Source organism: Ipomoea nil, unplaced genomic scaffold, assembly GCF_001879475.1.
Source record: "Ipomoea nil cultivar Tokyo-kokei standard unplaced genomic scaffold, Asagao_1.1 scaffold0663, whole genome shotgun sequence".
Classification (NCBI taxonomy): domain Eukaryota; kingdom Viridiplantae; phylum Streptophyta; class Magnoliopsida; order Solanales; family Convolvulaceae; genus Ipomoea; species Ipomoea nil.
Window position 1 is genome coordinate 298,491 of NW_017617091.1, and position 11,330 is coordinate 309,820.

The window sequence follows — 11,330 nt, forward strand, 5'->3', positions numbered from 1 at the left end:
TCTCCTAGGCCAATGGGATACCAATTCGAATAACATGCAATATAAAAGACTCTCTTATCCTACGGACTGTACCCGAAACATCAAACTAGACTCAGGCACGACAAACGGGGTCCAATGGGACACCACGGGACACGGGGAAACATCAAACGGGAAAAACCACCACGTTCCACACTGGAATTCCAGCGGGTGGTCGGCGGGTAGACCTCTACCCGCCGGCGGCACAACACGGGACAGCGGGTGCCGAGCGACCTTCATGGGGCAGCGGGTAGGTGGCGGGTACCCCTGCCCCCACCTACCCCCACTGACTCATGTAATAATTCGGTCCCGGCATCCCTCGTGAAACCCGAAACCATGTCCAAACACATTTAAACACAAACGACGACACCACCTAGTCAAGTAATGGATTAAAACCAAGAATCACATTAAATACATCCTAACAAGACTTCTAAACGTATCAAGACTCAATACCCGAACATGCAAAATCCCACCCAAACATACCAAGAATATCACAATACGAAATCCAGGATTTAACCCTAGGGCTCTAGTCATATTTAAAGCACAAGATCCTAATTTATCTTAAAATCAAGAACATCAAGATTATCACATAAGCATCAAGATCAACACATAAATATAAAGATCATCTCATAAACATCAAGATTATTTCATAAACATCAAGATTATCTCATAATCATCATAAAAGCCTCATCAAGACACAAGTATCGAATTGCATATCAAAGGAGCCAAAGAAGAAGATTATAGCAAGGAAAATAGGTTTTGTTGAAACACGGGTTACCTCTTAGCCTTAATTAGAATCCTTGGCTACTAAGGTTCTTTCTCTAAGATCTCTTCTTCGTGATTCCTCCTACGTTTGGTGATAGGGGAATTCTTGGGAATTCTTGTGTGGTGGAATCTATTGTGGTGTGAATTCTAGGTGCCTCCTATGTCCTTATATATATCTAAGAATCCTAACTAGGGTCTGAATGGTAGGGATTTACTTATCCTATTCCTTATAGGACTAAGGGTTTGGTTTAGGGATAAGGGTCCATGATCCATCGTGGACCCTTCTTAATTAATTAAGGGAATTCAATTCTCTTTTAAGGGTAAGTAATTAAATAATTAGTTTGGGTTAGAGGCTGTAACACGGGGTGTTACACCCTCCCCCCCTTACAAGAGGCTTCGTCCCCGAAGCCCGTGCGTGGATCCATTCTTTCACCCCCTGGACGTCACGTACTTGGCCTCCTGAATTTTAGGAAATGTGGCTCCACGTGTCATTTGCTGGGGGTAGAGTGGAGCTTGGTGAGGTGGTGTTTAGAAAGTTTGGGTCTACCTTGGTTTCCTGCTCCCGAGCTAGGCGCCCCATGTGTGCCCAACATGGCTTCGATTGCCGCCACTTTCCAATCTAATGAGTGTGTTGCGAGGATTAGGGATGAGAACCCTTCATCCATGATTCGCTTCTGTCGGGTGAATTGCGCGAGGATGCGCTCATTGACGGACCTTTCATCTTGGCCTTCCGTGTTTCCTATTTCTTAGTGCAGGTGCAGGTGGGTTAGGCTCGTTGTCTTCTTCCTGTTCCTCTTGTTCCCCACATTCTTGCATTGCCCATCTCAGCTTCTTGTTGGAGATTTCCAATTGATCAACCAACTCCCGTCGTTCTTTCGTGGGTTTCAGGCAAACCTCCTCGAGGGTGATGTATTGTCCCTCTCCGACATGATAGATGTCATTGCGGCGAAGGTTCTGGGCATTGAAAACCATCCCACTCACGGGTTTGGCTTCCGTGTGGCTTAGGTCCACCCCTTTTCTTTCCATGATCCAACTTGGGATCATTCCATAGGGCAAGCTGAGCCGGTTGCTAGATTTGCAGAATTCCATGTGCTTCAACATAAGGGCAGGCAAATTGAACTTGACCTTATGCTTAAGGAAATAGGCAAAGGTGCACTCTAAGCTCCCCACGTCCTTGCTCTTGTTGCTCGTGGGCAACAAGCTGTCAGTTACAATCATGACTAGCAACTTTTGTTGGGTGGTTAGCCATTTCTTGTTTAGCCGGGTAGCCGAAGTGAAGCCATCTTCTTTTCCTAGTAGGTACCCGAGGTAATCCTTGTACCCCTTGCCTTGGGTACCGATCCATGCCTTTCGGTCATAGTCTGACACACCCGTTGTGGTCAGTTTTAGGAGTTTGGCCAAGCGGTCCTCGGAGAGCACTATTTCTTTGCCCCGGACCTTAGAGGTGACTTCCAGCTTGTCCCCTCGTTTGGTGGCTATCAAGTGGCAATAGAACTCCTTTACCAGCTCGGGGTACGTATCTCCTTTAATCGTGAGATAGGTATCCAAAAGCCCTTGGAAATTAAACATATCGACCAACTCCGAAGAGAATTGGTCGGGTTCGAGGGCTTTACCTCCGATCACCATGTAGTTGGTGTTGTTCCACTCTGGGGTTCGGGTACCAACGGGCTTTTTCGGCATTGTGAGATTTTCCAAGGAGCGGTGGTAGTGTGGTTTGACGTTTTCCAGCGAGGCTCCGGTGGGACTCCGGTGACGAAGGTGGTGGCATGGCTCGACGTCAGTGGCGATCCGGGGTCGGCAGCGAGGGTGCGTCTGATCTGGGTGGAGCTGGAGGCGGTGTGCGGTAGTGGGGGTTGGCCGAGCGAGCGACGGGGAGGCGAGGTGGCGTGCGGTCTGGTCGCGGTGGGGGACAGCGTCGCGTTGGGGTCGCCGGCTGGCGTGACGGCGGCGACGGGTCTCCAGCGGGAGCTGGGCGGTCGGCACTTGGTGGTGTGCGACGGGCGTCTCTCGGCGGCGTGGAGGGAGAAAGAGAGAGAGAAAGGGATTGTGTGGGAGGAAGAAGAAGAAGGGTTTTTGATTTGGGGATTTTGTGGGTTTTAGGGATTTGGAGGGGTTTAAGAAGGGAGTGTTCCTTTGAGGTTTTAAGAAACACTCATAGCCTAGTGTTTAAGGCTTTAGTCTTATAAGTGAGAGGTTTAAGGTTCCATTCCCATTGGTAATATTAGTCCTTCTTGTTATGCATTCCTTAGGTTTTCCTATCCTTCTTTTGACCTGATGTGGCAAGTTGTGACACCCCGTAAATCCGGATTCTATTTAGGGATTAATTAAGTAATTAATCCTAATCCAATTATTAATTTAATTCTTTAAATTCCTGAAAATTCAATAGTCGGGGACTAGTAATTGACTAGTCAACCCAAGTCAAGGTGTTGTACCTAAAGCTTTGTGAATAGTTCCCTTGTCCCCTTACACTTTTTCATCTTAGTAAGGGTAAAGATGACTTTACACACTCAGGTCATTTCTCATTCTTCTCCTAACACACTCAAAACATAAAACTCTTCCTTCTCTCTAGAATTTAGCTAGCTTTCTCTCCAAGCTAGGTTTAAGCTTTCCAAGATCTTCAAAGTTTGTCTCCAAGATTCCACATTTCCTACTCTTGAGCATCTAGGAGGGTAAGATCTATGTTCCTTTTGTGTTTTTAGTGCTTTCTAAAGTACTTTTTTCTAAAGATGAAATCTTTATGGTCTTTTGGTGTGTTCTTGAAGTGGGTGTTGAAGGTGAGCTTTATTAGGAGCTTGAAATGGTGTTTTAAGTGAAGGTTTTGTCTTCAAGAGGTAACCCATGCTCTACAAAACCTATTTTTCTTACCTATATGATGATTTATTGGATTCTACTTGTGATTTTGCTATGAAATGTGAGTGTTGATGCATTGTCTTGTGAAAATGCATATCTAGAGCTTGTTATTAGGGTTCTTGTATGCCATTGCTTGGCTATTCCTTTGATTCAAGTCATTTTGTTGTATTTGGTGAGATTTTGGATGTTTTGGACTTGAATTTGAGCTTGGTGTTGAAAATCCCCGAAGGGATGTTTTGGTACAGGGTATTGTATTCGCGGGCGGAACGGCGGGTAGAGCTCCACCCGCGAGGCACAAGACCGGTGGGAGTTGGTTCCCGCGGGCGGAACCACGGGTGGGGGTCCACCCGTGGCCCCACCCGCAGGGTACAATGTTGGCTTGTGCGGGGATTTGTTCCCCATGATTCTTTTGACTCGGTATTTGGTGTTTTGACTTCCCGATGTTCTTTTGTGGAACTATTTGAGTGTCTTCTTGATGTTTCGTATGTCTAGAACTATATGGTAGGATTCCATGTAGGTTTTGGTGTCTTGGAGGTAATGGTTGGAACTAGCTATAAGGTTGGGGGTAGCTATAAGGTTGGGGTAGCCATAAGGTTGGAACCGGGCATAAGGAAGGATTCTTGATTCGTGATGTGTGATGTCACGAAGGCATGTGTTGTCGTTGTGTGTTTCTCTATTCGTGATGAGTGATGTCACGAAGGCATGTGTTGCCAATATGTGTATTTATTCTCTTGTGTTGAGCATGTCGGGTGATATTCTACTGAGTGATGGTAGAATATACCTTGAGCCTTACTTGTGTTGTCATTGTTACATCTTGATGTCTTGGGATGTGTTCCCTCATTCTTGTTGTGAGTGATATAGAGTCTTGTGGTTGACTTCTATCTTTGGCTTTGAAATTATATATACAGTATTCCGTTTCGAAAATGATTTTGTATATACTATCTATGTATAATATTTAACATGTATTGGTGGGTTACCAGCATTATTCGCTGACCGGGCGTCGTCCCATTTATCTATGTGCTTTTCAGGTCCCGAGTAGTGGCGAGCGCGATCTAGTGATGGATAATGTAGTTTCCCGGACTTTATTAGCTTTGTTTTGGGCCTGTGAGCCTTTTATGTCAAACAGTAGATTGTTGTCGTTTTAACCTTGTCCCTTGTTAGACTAATTATGTGGATGTTGTTCTCGCCTGTGCGTTCACCTTAGCGTGGACGTGGCATAACATTCCTCGCTTTCCAGTTTATATAGTTAGACTTTCGTTGTGTATGCTTATATTGTGGTTAGATATCTTGCATGTTTAAGTTTAAATTAGCATGGAAATCGGAGGTGTTACAATTGGTATCAGAGCCTAGGTTTGAGCCTAGGATGCTAGAGTCTAGACTTTTAAGAGGTTAAGTGTGGTTTGAGACCCTAAGATGACCATAAGAATCTAAGTGTTTAGGACTTAGGACTTCTTAGGATGCGCGGTGAGGTTGTGTGTTACATTTTGTTATATGTGTAGTCCTTTTATGTTGTTCTATTGTTAGCTCAGTAAGTCTCCTCGCTCTGGGTTCGTTAAAGTTTTGACGAAGACTATGTCCAAGAGTAAGAAGACCGAAGATCTGCTGATACAAGATAGTCAAGTCGTGGTGGTAGCAGCTTGACACGTGGTCTACGCAAAGAAGATAGACCGTTTTTCTCGCAACCTAGAGTCAGCTACAACGATCCTAGTGACGACGTCTCTCGTGTGACATCGTCATCAATTCTATGCAATCCTAGAGTTGAAGTTTATCTTTCGTGCAACCGAAGTCCGATAGGAAGCAAGACGTCGTTTAGAGTTCGAAGATCAAGTTTAGAAGACCCTCACGCGTGAGGGGAAGTCGAGAGCGGTCGCAAACGCGCTAAGAAGATGTCAACTCTCTTTAAGGGGTCGTCTTTAGATCAACGTGATAGAAGCCTTCCAGAGTTAAAGAGCTGCAAGTCCACCTTGGACCTTTCTAAAGCACGAAGAGTTGAAGTGTAAGGTCGAAGTGTTCAACATAGAAGTAGTTCTACCTACCCTTGCAGAAACCAAGATTTGGGAAAGTTCGAAGCAACGAACTTGGAAGTAATAGAGATCAGGATGGCACTATCGAGACGTCGTGTAAGGTCTTCAGAAGTAGTCACCAATGAACAGTTAGCTCAAAGTCTTCATCAACTGGCGCAGATCACCCAAACGCTGAGCAACACCCTCCTCAACAACCACCCTCCCCAGAATGGGAATCGGGACATAGTACGTCAAGTCGCAAGTCTCCGTTCCCCTATCTTCGCCGGTGAAGAAGATCCCGTGGCACTGGACGAGTGGATCCGGATGTTTGACAAGATCTTCGAAGTTGTGGTTTGCCCAGAGGATCGCCAAGTGGAGTTAGCTACGTTCTACCTTAGGCAAGAAGCGGATTCGTGGTGGATGCTTGAAAAACCAGCTTGTAGACAAGATCCGGAGTTCAGTTGGGAGGACCTGAAGGTTAAGTACGTGACCGGTTCTATCCTGCTCAAGTCAAGAAGGCCTACCTTTGTACAGCCAATCTCTACCGAGTACAGCAAGTTCAAAAAGGAATTCGGGAGAACCGCAAGAAGAAGCTTGACGAAAGTGTTTCACCTGTGTTTAGGAGTTTGATGGCTACTGATGCTGAATCAACAAGAAGTCTTCAAAGAGACGACTGTAAGAAAAGTAAGTCTCCCAAACCAATCCGGAACAACAACGCTAAGTGGGAGTAGCATCCAGGACCTGTGTACGAAGTCGGGACCTCGGCAAAGCAAGATCCACAGTCGTGAGACAAATGCATGTAGGAACCGTTGAAGTAAGCTCTTGTACCTTTATTTTCAAAAAAAAAAAGCTCTTGTACCTTTTGTTACACCTCTCTTCGTCTTTGTGCCTTTCCTACGTGTTAGATTCGAGCTTTAGCTTGTTTGAGTGTTACCCTTGACCCTCGTTAATCTTTTCTTTCCTTTAGACAAACCCTATCACCCTTTTTTGCCAAGTAATCCTTTTCTTCCGAACCTTGTTCTTTTCCAAACCATCTTGTGCAAGGAGGCAGCGACTTCAGCTTATGAAGGAATCTGGCAAGGTCTAAGAGTTAAGCAGCGACTGAGTCGAGATAGAGAGCCTTCAGTTTGACAAGCTTAGTGTTCAGCGTCAAGACGAAGTTTCACCGAAAATCGTGAACCCTTTTACCTCTTGAAGCCGATCTTCTTTTCTTACCTTCGTCAAATCCCTTGTCTCTTCTTCGAGAAATTCTTCCTGTCTTATCAAACCTCGTTCTTGTTCCCCTCTTGATTTGACTCTGTACAAGGTTACGACCTCATCTTTCCTAGGTTGTGACTTTGTAAATCTTGATTCCCCCTTCCTGAATCCTAAGTCCCTAAATTCCTAGAGTTCAGGCCTAATGTCCTAAAGTCTTGTCTTAAGAGTCTTATCCTAGGGTCAAACTTAGGCTCTGATACCAACTGTAACACCCCTAAAATTTAAAACTTTGAATGCTTATGAAATAAATGCAATACTATCATTAAATCCCGAAACAGAGCATAACTAAACATAAGTGTTAGGGTGCTATGCCACATTTGAGCTGGAGAACTCAGATGCACAGGCTAAACTATCTAAACATCAGAAATCCTCGAATCAATGTCAAGTACATCATCATGGAACGCATGCCGAAAAGGAACTAAACTAACTAAGCCTCGGGTCCTCTAGCGCGCTCCGGAGCTACTCATCTGTGCCTGAAAGCCAAATATATCTATTCAGCGAATAATGCGGGTAACCCACTCCAACGTGTTAAAATACAATATAGGTAGATATATATATATACTTATATATATATATATATATATATATATATATATATATATATATATATATATATATATATATATATATATATGGAAAATGGAAAACCATTTTGAAGCCGGAATACATATATACTTATGAAACTCTAATTTAAAACCGAGAATAAACTCAACAAGTAAGGGTAGGCACAGGCATCAGATATAATCACGCATATAAAGATACTAGCATACACCCTAAGGTCACAAGACTATTTCATATCAATCATATCAATCACTATTTCAACCACGTATACACATTTGGTGGTGCCGCAGGGCCAATCGCATGCCCATACATGAGGGTCAGCGCATATAGCTCTGACACGGCCCCGAAGCGCCCTGCCTTGTACCGCAGCACAAGGGGATTGATCGCAACCAATCGATGAACCGCAGCTCATTTATAACGTTTGATCACAACCAAACGGTGGACCGCAGCCCGAATAGTATGTATATCTGATCGCAACCAAATTATGGACCGCAACCCTATATAAATTTATATACCCGTCCGATCGCAACCGGCCGGGTTAACAGCCGATGGTTCTCAACCCATCCAACTGCCTGTATAACCAATTGATCGCAACCAATTGGGGTATCATGCACAAATAACACATAGCCAAGCACATGCAACCCATATTAACACATAGGGAGGGGAAGTCATACATATATAACTTATGCATGGTCAACCACATTACTAGAGATACGCCTAAGGGGTTCATGCACCTTTCTCCTAGGTCAATGGGGTACCAATTCGACTAACATGCAATACACAAGACTCTCCTATCCTATGAACGGTACCCGAAATATCAAACTAGACTCAGGCACGACAAACTGGATCCAATGGGATGCCACAGGGCACGGGGAAACATCAAACGGGGAAAACCACCACGTTCCCCACTGGAATTCCAGTGGGTGGCCGGCGGGTGTTGGGCCACCCGTCGGCGGCACATCACGGGGCAGCGGGTGCCCAGCGGGCAGTCGCCTGCCCGCTGCCAGGCGGCCTCATTGGGCAGCGGGTAGGTGGCGGGTACCCCTGCCCCCAGCTACCCCTACTGACTTTTATGTTATAATTCGATCCCGGGATTCCTCGTGGAACCCGAAACCATGTCCAAACACATTTTGACGCAAACGACGACACCACGTAATCAAGTAATGCATTAAAACAAAGAATCACATTAAATACATCCTAACAAGACTCCTAAACATACCAAGACCCAATACCCGATCATGCAAAATCCCACTCAAACATACCAAGAATAACACAATACGAAATCCACGCTTTAACCCTAGGGCTCTAGTCATTATTAAAACACAAGATCATTTATATAATTTATCTTGGAATCAAGAACATCAAGATTATCACATAAGTATCAAGATTAGCATAACATCAAGATCATCTCATAAACATCAAGATTAACTCATAATCATCATATCAATCTCAAGAAAAGCCTTATTAAGGTGCAAACACAGAATCATATATCGAAAGAGCCAATGAAGGAGATTATAGCAAGGAAAATAGATTTTGTTGAGACATGGGTTACCTCTTAGCCTTAATTAGAATCTTTGGCTACTAAGGTTCTTTCTCTAAGATCTCCTTTGTCAAGCGTTGTGATCGAATCGTTAAACCGAAGAAACCCCTTCCAAGCCAAATTCTTGTGCCCTTTTGAGATGGAATCCCTCATTTTTCCTTATAGAATTGAGTACCTCTTTTGTTGAGAAGCCCCTTATACCATTCAGACATCGTTCTTGTTTTCCCTTTGAATTGAATCAGTACAAGGTGGCAACGTTATCTCCTAAGTTGTAATTTTGTGAATCTTGATCCTGTTAATCAATAGCATCCCTAAGAGCAGTCCTGCAATTCTTATCATATTCTTTTGGCACTAAAGCCTTTTTATAACAAGTCTCAAGTTGTATTCTCAAAGAAACTCTATCCAATCTCTTTCAAATCTTTCCAGTCTAAGCTTTGGGGACGAAGCTTATTTTTAAGGTGGGTAGAATGTGACAACCCAAAATATTTTTCCTAAATTCCTATTTTATAAAGTTTCAAAGTAAAATTATTTTATTTCTACGATGATTTATTTCCTAAAATTTTGAGCCAACAGTCAATTCGAGACGAACTCGTATATATTTTATCAGATTTCTATCCTAAATGATTTAATTCTTGAGCCCAAATGTGTTTAATCTAGTCCAAATGTTTTGATTGAGCCCAAATGATTTGGTTGAGCCCAAATTAATTCAAGCCCAACCCATTTATAAATAGTAACCCTATATATATATATATATATATATATATATATATATATATATATATATATATATATATATATGTATATATATATATATATGTATATATATATATGTATATATATATGTATATATATATATATGTATATATATATATATATATATATATGTATATATATATATATGTATATATATATATATATGTATATATATATATAGATATATATATATAATATTATAAATTATATATGTATGTTGTACGTGAGAGCTCAGCCAAAAGAAAAACCAAAATACCCCTATTGTCTCTCTGTCTCTCTCACGGAAAGAAGGAAGAAGCAGCAGCTTCAGGCTCTCTGTCTCTCTCGTCTCCATCCTCCCTTGTAGCTGTAAGAAGACCGGCGACCAGGCAGCAGCTCAGCTACACGCCATCCATCTTCATATCTCCCTCTCTTCCTCTCGACGGCGAGCAGTGTTGACCAGTGGTGGCGACGGCAACGGAGCAAAAATAATCGGCGACCCTCTTCTCCCTTCCTCCCGTTTCCCGCCCTCCTTCAAGCAAGCCAAATATAGATCGACGAGCAGGGGTGGAAAGGTGCTCCGGCGAGGTCTTCTTCCCTCTCCCTGGTTTTCTGGAGTAGCAGCTCAGTGTATTCCGTCATTGGCAGGTTCCGGTGAAACAGAGCAGATCCGGCAGTAGGTCTGTGACACCCCGTAAATCCAAATTCTATTTAAGGATTAATTAGATAATTTTTTTTTTGAATGTTATTGGCTCTATTACATTGTAGTATCTGTTCATATACTTTCTCAACCTACTGAAACACAAAGGGGCTCGAACTCACAACCTTCCAAATGGAAGTCCAACCCGGATACCATTAGACCACATAGTCCTGGTGATTAATTAGATAATTAATCCTAGTTTAATTGGTAACTTACTTCTAAAATCCTGAAAATCCAATAGTCGGAGGACTAGAAATTGACTAGTCAATCCAAGTCAAAGAGTTGTACTCTAGGCTTAAAGAATTGTTCCCTTGTATCCTTACACTTCCCACTTTAGTAAGGGTAAAGAAGACTTTTGACCTTATGTTTGTGTCCCAAGCTAACCTAAAGTCATCCTTCATTTCCTTTCCCTAACACCCTAAATACAAATTTCTCTAGAAAATTGTTAGCTTCTTCTTCAAGCCAAGTTTGGGCAATCCAAGATTCTTCAAGTTGGTCTCCAAGATTCAAACTTTCTTAACCTTGAACATAAGGGAGGGTAAGATCCATGGTCCCTTAGTGTTTTTAATACCTTTTTATGTGTCTTTTCTAAAAAAGAATAGAATCTTTGTTGTCTTTTGGTGTGTTCTTGAAGTTGAAGTTGAAGGAGAACTTTAGGAGAAGCTTTAAGGGTGTGAAAAGTGAAGGTTTAGGCTACAAGAGGTAACTCATGCTTTACAAAATCTATTTTCTTACCTATATGATGATTTCTTGACTTCTACTTGTGATTTTTGCTATGAAATGTGACATTTGATGCATTGTGTTGTGAGAATGCATATCTAGAGCTTGTTATTAGGGTTCTTGTATGCCATTTCTTGGCTATTTCCTTGATTCAAGTCATATTGTTGTATTTTGTGAGATTTTGGGT